We start from the raw sequence: 11240 nt of genomic DNA, 5'->3' as shown, positions 1-11240 counted from the left end.
ATAGTACTGGTACAAAAACAAAGACACGTTGACCAACAGAACAGAATGGAGAACCCAGAAATAAAGCCACACAGCTGCAGCCATCTGATCTTCAACAAAGTTGACAAAAACAAGCAATGGAAAAAGGACTCCCTATTCAATAAATGGCATTGTGATAGCTGACTAGCCATATGTGGAAGAATGAAACTGAACCACTATCTCTTACTATATGCAAAATTTAATTCAAGATGAATTAAATATCTAAATGTAAGATCTCAAATAATAAGAATCCTAGAAGAAGCTATGAAATACTATTCTGGACATCAGTCTTAGGAAAGTATTTATGATCAAGCCCTCAAAAGCAAATGCAACAAAAACAAAACTTGACGAGTGGGACTTCATAAACTCAACAGCCTCTGCATAACAAAAGAAACTATCAACAGGGTAAACAGCCAACCTATAGAATTGAAGAAAATACTTACAAACAAGGCATGTGACAAAGGTCTGCTATTGAGAATCTAAAAGGAACTTAATTCAAGAAGCATAGAGCGAGTAACTGCATTACAAATTAGGCAAAATACATGAATAGATAACTCTCAAAAGACAGACAAGTGGCCAAGAAGCATATGAAAAAATACTCAACATCACTAATCATCAGAGAAATGTAAGTCAAAACCACAGTGAGATATAGCCTCATACAAGTCAGAATGGCTATTATTAAAAAGCCAAATAACAGATGCTGGTGAGGCTGCAGAGAAAAGGGAACATGATTCACTGTTGGTGGGAATGTTAATTAGTGCAGCTACTATGAAAAACTGTTAGGAGATTTTTCCAAGGATCTACAACAGAGCTATCATTTCACCCAGCCATCATATTACTGGGCATATACCTGATGGAAAATAAATTCTCCTACCAAAGAGACACATGCACTAAAATATTCATCACAGTACTATTCACAATAGTAAAGACATAGAATCAACTTAGGTGCCCATCAGTGGTGAATTGAATAAAGAAAATGTGGTACATATACACCATGGAATACTATGCAGCCATAAAAGAGAATGAAATGATATCCTTTGCAGCAACATGGGTGCAGCTGGAAGCCATTATTCTAAGCAAATTAGCACAGGAACAGAAAACCAAATACCTCATGTTCTCACTTATTGTAAGTGAGAACTAAACACTGGATACTCATGGACATAAAAATGGCAACAACAGACAGCAGAGACTATTAGAGGAGGTAGGAAAGAAGGAGGGCAAGAGTTGAAAAACTAGAATAACTGATAGGTACTATGCTTACTACCAGGGTGATGAGAGCAAGCATATCCCAAACCTCAGCAACACTTAATATGCCCAGGTAACAAGCCTGCAAATATAGACCCTGAATCTAAAATAAAAGTTGAATTTATATAAGCAACAACAAAATAATATGGTTGGTCCAGCTTAGAACACTAGGAATCCACATTGTCTTAAAGTTGCTAGATGGAACTGAAGTAGGCCAAAATAATTCTAATCCATATTTGGCATAATATAATTATCTCATTTTAATTCAAATAGTTGATAATATATTTCCAATTTTAAACAAATAAAATCTAAAAGAATTGTATTTTGGAAGTCAAATAATAACGGCATCATGGGTAGGAATTTAAGGGACTATTTATCACTTTTGCTCTTAGATTTACAAAGTTGCCCAAAAAAAGAAAGAGGAAAAAATGAATAAAGCAGTCTGATTGCTTGTGTGTGTGTATTAATTGGATTAGGTTTGACTACAGCTAACAAAAAAACCCATACAACAATGGTTTTAATAAGGATGAGAAGTATATTTCTTTATCAAGAGTTTGGAAGAAGGCTGTTGAAGGATGCTATGATGCTACACAGTGTCGGAAAACCACATTACTTTTCCCTTTTCTCTCTGTAAAGACCACGGTTCCCAATATGAACATGTGGCAAGAGATGAATGCTTCAGTTCTAACATTGTACCCTCATTCCAGCCAGTCAAAAGTGCATGTTCCAGGAATTGTATACTATTTTTTTTGTTTGTTTACATTTCATTGCCAGGACTCATAGGTCTACCTCCTTTCCATATTGCTACAAGGTAGGCTGTGAAATGTGGCTTCTGTTCTGGGATACCATGGTCCAACTACATATTAGAGGGAAATCGATGAATTTGGAAGAAAGGAGAATATTAGGAGTGAAGTATCCATTTCTGAAATGCCACAGAATTCCACTGGCTTTTTTTTAAACAAAAACGATTTTGCCCAGTATTAAATACAGTCTTACCTGCCAGGTGCAGTGGATAACACCTGTAATCCCAGCACTTTGAGAGGCTGAGGCGGGCGGATCACTTGAGGTCAGGAGTCTGAGACCAACCTGGCCAACATGGTGAAACCTGGTCTCTATTAAAAATACAAAAATGAGTCCGGCATGGTGGTGCGCGCCTGAATTCCTAGCTACTCAGGTGGCTGAGGCATGAGAATTGCTTGAGCCTGGGAGGCAGAAGTTGCAGAGAGCCGAGATCACACCACTGCACTCCAGCCTGGGCAACAGAGACTCTGTTTCACACACACACAATATACATATATATAATATTATATGTTATACATATTATATATACACAATATATTTATAATATACATAATAAGACATATGTGTGTGTCTGTATGTATATGTGTGTGTGTGTGTGTGTATATATATATATATATATATTTTCTTACTATCAAGAGTCTGCAAGAGTCTGGCTTCTGAGAAATATTTGCTGATATAATGGTTCTTAAAAAAATTTTAAGGTTCAAACTACTAGCAATTTTTAAAAATACCCGGGGTTTAAAATTTTTAGGTAAATATATTTATTTTAAAAGAAAAATTTATTTTACACTTATGAATGGAAAACCCATCGTCACTTCCTATAATAGAGAGTAACCATACACATGAATAAAATGTAAGCAATTCTAGGTTTTCTGGCTTGTCCAGATGCCAGTTTTATTCTGCAGAGTTTGGAAAAATCCTTTTTTTGCTTTGTGTGGTTTTACTTCATTCAACTCTTCTCTTATTTTTCTTTCTCATCATCTTTCTTCACTTTTTCAATGTTGATCAACGGTTTTCAATTTATAATATATTTAACATTTTGAATAAAAATAATACTATTTATTTTATGTGTATTAAAAACAGAAAATATTAAGACATCTCTAAACCCCTCACACAACTAAGAACTCAGTATTACCAATAACTTTACTCTTGTCCTGTGTCCTTCACATCCCATTGCTCTGCCACTCCCCGGAGCAGTCTCTAAACTGAATTTTCTGTTTATCCTCCCTTGAATGTTTCTGATACAATAAGTCCTCACTTAACTTTGTTGGTAGGTTTTTTGAAACTACAACTTTAAGCAAAATGTTGCATAATGAAACCAATTTTATCTAGGCTAATTTAACTAAACAAGTTCCCTGACATTTCTGGTCACAAAAATGTCACCAAACTTCCTAATAAAGACCCCAAACACTTCTAATATTAAACATAGAAATAAATATGAGCTCTACATACATTTAAGAAATATTAATAAGAACAAGTAAGATAATCATTTACCCAATTTTTGGTGGATAAGTGAGTGATGACAATGGGTTAAATCAAGAAATCTATGTTTGCAAAGAAAGATTTTAAGGATTACCCCTATAACCACATAGTTCAAACGACACAATAATGAATATGGGAGGCTCGCTCAGCACTTTTGTACCATATAATTTATTGTTATGCATTTGTATGATAATTGTATATCTTGCAGATTTTTATTTTGCAATAGTTTATATTAATTTATTCATTCGTTTTCCAGCCAGCTTATTCTAGTTCTGGGTCAAGGATGACCAAAGCCTATCCCAGAAGCTCAGGGGATAGGATGGAAACCAACCCTGGACAGGATGCCATTCCATTGCAGGGTGCACACGTACATACACACACTCCTACTCATTCATACTGGGACAATTTGGACATGCTAAGTCACCTAACTGTGCACATCTTTGGAATGTGGGAATAAACCGTAGTACACTAGAAAACCTACAGACATGGAGAAAAAACACAGACATGGAGAAAACTTGCAAACTCCTCACAGTGGCCCTGCCAAGAGTGGAATTTTTTTCTCATCAAGTTTAAACTAAGCAACATTGCACAAAATAATGTTATTCAAGGTACTGCTATAGTTTCATTATGTACTCAAGTATCCCTAAACAGTATTGTTTGTTTTTTTTGTTTTTAGTTTTCCTATTATGTAGTGTAATGTATTTGCACACAAGTTATTGTTTGTATTTTCTGGCCAACCCACTGAGTTTCCTCTGAAAACTTGAAAAAATATCCAGTAATATGCTAGCACATTTGTTTCATGGAGAAAAAATATACAGAGGCTATAGTCAAAATAAGCACAATATTTTTAAGCTGAGATTCTACAGCAATTCGCATTTTTGTAAATATTCTTCAATGATATCTGATAATGCTATATATAAACATTTCAACATAAGCTATCTTTAGTCATCAGCTAGCTTTAGTGATTTTAATTCACTATTCAATCATAATAAAGCAAATAGGTATTATGTCTTGTTTCGCTATTATCTATTTTTATAATATTTAACAAGCTGGAGTCATATTTTAATATAACATCTTGATATAATTTTGTAAACAAATTATTAAAGACACATAATACTGGAACACATTGGGGGAAAATCCATCAGTGAAAGGAACTATAGCATACGTTGGATGAAAAGGAAACCTCTATTTGAGAGTAGATACATGTTCATTCATTCATTTGTTAATTATGTAATTGTTTTTTTGAATCAGCGATATGCTAGATATTGTAATCTGTGTGTGCAGGGTGGCCAAATACATACATGGGCTTCTAGAAGTTTAATAATAGACTCTAAATAGTTTAGCCAAGAAAGATATCTTTGCTTATAAACTGTGAGTAGGGCTGGAAAAATAAAGGAACAGATAGTCGTATCAGGTAGAAAATGACCAATAAAATGGAAGATAGAAATAAATTTCCACAAGATGGAAAAGGAAAAATTTATTGTGAAGATTTTGATAGGCTGATAGAATTTGCAAAGATTTTGGCTGAAGATAAGCTTAGAAAGGGAATTTAAGTATAGGAGAAACAAGAAAAATCACAGGCATCCAAAAATGTGGAATTTGTTCAGAGAGTATCATGCAATTCTGTTTGTTGAACACTTAAACATTATTTACTCTGCACCAAATACTGGCCTAGATATTTATTTACTCTTCACTGTCATCATTTCAGGAAGATTCTATTATTTTCCCATATTCAGATGAGGAAATTGAGGCATGGAGAGAACAAGAAACTTGCTTAAATTTACAGGGCTCGGATCAGAGTTTGGTTCTGTAATGAAGGCCCTTGATGATTGGACTCAGTAATTTGGACTTTATTCTATAGGCAATAGGGAGCCATGAAGGCATTTGAGTAGAGATAGAAGATATGTTTAGATCTGTCTTTTAGGGAGATTAGACATGTATCTGGTGGCAGGGCAGATAAAAAAGACTGGGGATGAGGTGTCTGTTGAGAAATGATAGAAATGACCCAAAGAGGATCACTATGAACCCTGACCGGATAGATAATGAATAAAGCAGTGGGAAGTCATCCAAGATCCTGATTTCCTCATCTACAGTGTATATTTAGGGTAAAATGAAATAGAAGGCAATGTTTGCAATTCTTTGCATATGATGTCTGAGTATTAATTATTGATCCTTTCTGCAGTGGGAGATGGGCTCCAGAGGGAGTAATAAACATTAGTGTTTCGCAATGTTTGCTAATGTTTGTTAGACATAGATTTTGGAACTGGCACAGACCTTGGTTCACATTGTTTTTAATCCTCACAATACAATAATATGAAACAGGGTTTCTCTGAATTCTATTCATTCTGAGAACAGCATGACTAATTTTGAGGTTTCCACAATACACAAAATACAGAACTGGAATTTAGAGTTCATTCTTCTCTTTCCTTTAACAATTTGCAGCACTGGGGGCAGTGCCCAGCTCAGAAGGAAAGTTCACAGCCTCAAAATGCTTGATAATATACTTGTGTTTTGAAATAAATATTTCTTTGAAATACAGTCTTCTCAGATTGCCTTGATCTGAATTCTAAAGTACAACAGATTGGAGCATGATTAGACAAATCTTCTTTGATTTGTAGTTTACTCACATGATTAGCTTACATGTACAAGTTTCAGTAACTTTATTGCAGAGAAAGAGGAAGCTCAGTTTCCAGAGATTCCCAAGCTTTTCATTTCATCGAGTCTTAGTTACGTTTTCACGGTGTTATAAGACTGAAAGTAATATTTTAGAGTTTCATTTATTAAGCAATGAAGTCTACATAACTTTATAAATGCTCAGTCCTAACAACTTGTTAGATATTTAAGGGAAATCATACACATAAGTTACAAAAAATAATATTACATTTAATTTTTAGATAAGCACAACTACTTGCTAGTGATATATATGTATCTAGTGAATACTGCACAACTTCTCATATATTAGATCCAGACTAGACACAGCCAGGACCCCCATTTTATGTGTTCCACATTGTGTTTTTTTACTGGTTACTTGCTTATCATTGTAGCAATCACTGAAAACAAAGCTTTGCAAAGATATGCCATTGAAAGGAATGTAGTATAATCTGCTGTTAAAATTGAACTACTTCAACCTAATGGTTTGCAGTATCTCACAGGTGTTAAGTATCATTGTGTTTCCCTTAAAACTTTAAAATATTCCATGGTTCTGGGTGAATTTTGCAGTTATAATTTAGAACACAATTGCACAGGCAGTGAAACATGAGTAGACACTATTCATCACATTTCAAGAATTTTGACCTGAACGCATTTCAGTTTGCATCCAAACATACAGACTGATTCAAAGCACATATTCCAATCCTAATGTTTTTGTTTCAGATAGATTATCCCTTAGATGCATTTTGTTGCTGGAGAGGAGGACTAAAAGTATGGATTCAAATCAAGTTTCAAATACTTGTTTTACTATTTATTAGTTAGAAGTTTGTCTCTGATCAAGTTACCTAATAACTTGGAGCCTTAGTTTTTTCATATATAATGTGGAAATAATAATAAGCACATCTCATAGTAGTTGTAAGAATTATAGTAAATATTATACTTTGAGTACCTAATACAATATTTGGCACCTTTGGGCGGCAGTAAATGTTATTTTCCTTCCTATTTTCTCTATGAAGATAGATTTTCTCATAAAGTTAATCAAGTTTCTATTTCAAATAACACACATTTAAAATGAGAAATCTTTCTGTAAATACCATGAAGGGCAGTGATTCGTAAATTAGCAAAAAGGAGACTAACACAGATGAGATCATATGTTTAATTTTTGAGGATTTATGCCATTGCAACCATTAGCAATCTCTTCCCTAATAACAGTTATCTCTGAATGGCAGAGAAAAGAGGAGAAGTCAAGCAAAACGTAGCTAGATTTAGAAAGTAAGAACAGATGTACCCTATATCAAAAAATGTTCAATATGTTCCCCTCAAAAAAAGTTATAGGAAAATTATTTTTTTAGTTTTTTTCCCCCAATTTTTGAGAGTCCTATTGCTCAGAATTGTCATTAAGATCAAGAATTCCTAATACATATTTTTTATGTGTATGTTATGTTTGTGCGGCTGAGAGACATCATTGAACCAGTGGATTTTGTCACCCGTTCTATTCCTCTTTCCTTGGATCTGACATATGTAGTTGCGAAAATTATTTCTAGAGAACAATCTCATTCATCAACATTTCTTAGAGCTATTTGAGATCATTAATAAAGATTTTCTCAATTAACTACTAAATCAGCAATTAAGACAGAGGTCTACTGCAAATAAAGGGATTATTGATTTTAATTCAGTCACATCTAATAATGATGGCCATTAGTCACACATTGTCTTTAACTGTAAACTAAGACTCTCCCTACCAATCAAATATAACAAAAAGATGAAAATTTAGATAGTTTTCAAGTGGTCAAACTGCCAAGACAGTAATGAGATTGTATGGAATAGCATAACATTTTGAAAAAAGTATACATGCTTTAAAACACAATTTTAAAATAACTTGAAGTATACGTAAGCTAAATTAAAACTGATCAGGCATGTAATACATGAGCACATTTATTTGCAGGACCACATGAAATTACAGTAATGGAAAGGCAGCATGATATATAAGTATTACAACTGCACCCTACACTTGCATAGAGCTGCATATATGCCAGAATACTTTTTAATTAGTCAATATAATAATGTAAGAATGCCAAAAGTAGAGTACAATAACCTAGTGAATTACTTTAAATTTATTAAAATAAAATATAGAATTTAAAAAATCTGGATATGTTCATTTTAGTTTAACAGGCTATGTAAAGTCTCATGAGAATTGAAAAAGCCTACAACCCACCACCTTTACCTTTTTTTTTTTTTTTTTTTTTCCACCAGATGGCAGTTTTTTTTTTAGCATTTTTTAATGTTGGCTGAAGCTCCAGTATTAGCCATGTGATGAGTGAGTTTTGGCAGTCTAGAAAAGATAGTACTAGTTCTACAGGGTGAGATAACAATTTTTCTTAAAATTTTTCCTTGCCCATGACTAACTACATGTAGACCTTGTTTAAATTAAGAATTTCAAGCTTCATGCTAATTTATATGACTGACAGCAGCGTTTACTCAAAGTGCAGCTTCTGTTTTTGTCTTTATCAAATGCTGCTCTGTCTAGTTGGCTTTTTCATGATTGCAAATCTGAAGGAGTATTTTTTTTTTCTGTCCTAGAAAGTATGACTACAAATATGAATAAGTATTTTTTGTGTGTGTGTCAAAGCAAAAATTGCACCGGACAAAGTTAAATAAGTAAAGACAACTTTATTCAAGACCATTACAATTGAAAAGCAAGACCATAATACAATCTGAACTCAACTTTGCTGAAACAAGGGGTGAGAGAGTTTTAAGCACTGGAGTAAGAGGGAAAACATAGGCTATTTGTGTTGGCTAATTGGCTTTACCCTAAGGAAAAGTAAACTTTCTTTTATCTATGTGACAGGAGGTAGTTTTACAACTGGGAGCAAACCACCCACTCAGGAAGTTAGGCTCCTATGTTCTTACAGAGACCTGGAGGTAAAACTTTATCTTCCTTTATGATTACATATCAAAGGGATGGCTCCTGGATCCTTGAGAAAGACAATCCTGAGTTGTGAAACTGGTGAAAAGCTTTTAGAAGGATTTACATCTCAAAGGGGCAGATAAAGGATTTACAATTAAAAGTTTTCTGAAGTAAATGCTCTAAGAAAAGGGAGGTCAAGGGGCCTAGCTAGAGTGAAGAAAGAGCCTGTCTAAAGCTTAATCATTTGGGAGGAGCTTCAAGCCCATCTTAATCACAAGAATTAACAGAGATTCAGTTGTGAAAACCTATGAGAACCCTATAATAATAGCAAATGGTTGGGATGCTTTACAGAAGTTATCCGAGTGTTTAATCTTACTAGAGTTTATTATGATTGTGATGATGTACTCATTAGGTGCGTTTAAGAAATCACCATGAACCCTATTTATAAAGTGAAAGTGTATTGTGTCGATGTGCATGTGAGTCAGACCTCTCATTGATTCCCACCCCCCCACAGAAATGTGTGAGAAAAATACGAAAAATTTTTTCATTGCAAGTGTTTCCATAATCTTTATTTTGTTAATCTGACACAAAATGTGCCACATATGTATTTCAAATCCTTGTTGACCATCATTTTGTGGTGGGCTGTTATGATGTACGGTGAACCTCTATAACACTCTATTTCAGGCTTTCAGTTAATTCTGTAAATTATCACTGGAGTATAATAAAATTAACCTAGAATTTCAGGTGGGAAAAATAAGTCGGAAATTGTGGGTGGATTTATATCTTTGTCAAAAAGACTTTTCTAACATTTAGAATGTTCCAAAGGTAGAATTGATTGGCTGGGGAGGTAGATAACTCTCTGTTAATTGGAGTATTAGAATTGAAACTTTATATAAGATATAATCAAAAGAATCAATGAATTGATTGAAAAACAGAATAATTGATATCTAAGGCCCTCTTTTTAACTTCACAGTATTTAGATTTGCCATCTGTCCAGCCAAAATCGTTACCACTTTCTTATTAAGTAATTATTCCTCAAATGATAGTTATAATTCATTTGAATTCCCATGTTTTTGTTTCTTTGAGAGAGAATCTATGAGAGAATATTAAATGTAGTATTATGCCTTAAATTTCTTTGTCCTAAACACAGGAAAACAAAAACAAAAACAAAAGTCTTCTAGCTCTCTAATGGTCCAAATTAACATGCAGTTGAAAAAAAGTTATAATTAGTAAGTAATGTAAAGCAATAGAAACTTTGATGGCCTTTAGCTTCCTGAAGAAAATTTTCATAACTGAAATTATCACTGGTTTGTATATACAAAGTTTCTGCCAATAATTTCACAGTGGTTAGTATTTTAAAAGTCTATCTAAGGGTTTTGTGTTGTATTTTTAATATTTTCCTTTCCTGGGATAATTTGGCTGAATAAAAATTATAGTGAAATATTCAGAAAAAGTTAAAAAATTCAGTCAATTGTCTGGTACATTGTCTTTCTAGTGAAAAGAACTGTGGAGTTTTCAAATATTCATGTGAGCACAAATTTCATTTTCCCATACAATTTTACTGCATGCAGACTCCTTCCAAAGACTGTAAAGGAATGAGTCTTTTCTTTTCTTTTTTTCAAGAGTAGAATTTTCATTTCCTTTACTAGCCATTTTTGGCAGATAATAATCATTTGGCATATTTTTATGATGCTTTGTATCACTTACTCTAGACATAGCCATTTCCCTTTGAGAAGCTTTTTAAAGAGAGCATTTGACAACTACTTAAAAATGATTGAATGATATGCTCAACATTTATTCATTATCCATTTTATTTTTGCTTAACAAAGAAATGCATTGCAGATAGACTTATGGTTCAAAAGGAACTCCAGGAGAAACAATTACTTTGGCACAAAAACTAATTTTCACTTCTTGAATTAATTGATTTGGGAATCAGCAAACTGGAACTATAATTTTAAGTCCTAAGACATAATGCACATGCATTATACAGAAAATCTTGCCCTGAAGCTTATAGTTAATGAAATAAACTATTGGAAAAAAAAAAAACGTAGCTTTGGAAAATGTTTTAAATGTAGTGTTGTGTTCCAATTCTTCTTTCAGTAAACTTTTTAATCTGTCAGGTTGAGAAGATTGTGAT

The sequence above is a fragment of the Sapajus apella genome, unplaced genomic scaffold (assembly GCF_009761245.1).
Source record: "Sapajus apella isolate SASKATOON/1434 unplaced genomic scaffold, GSC_monkey_1.0 scaffold81, whole genome shotgun sequence".
Taxonomy (NCBI): Eukaryota; Metazoa; Chordata; class Mammalia; order Primates; family Cebidae; genus Sapajus; species Sapajus apella.
This window is presented reverse-complemented; position numbering follows the sequence as displayed.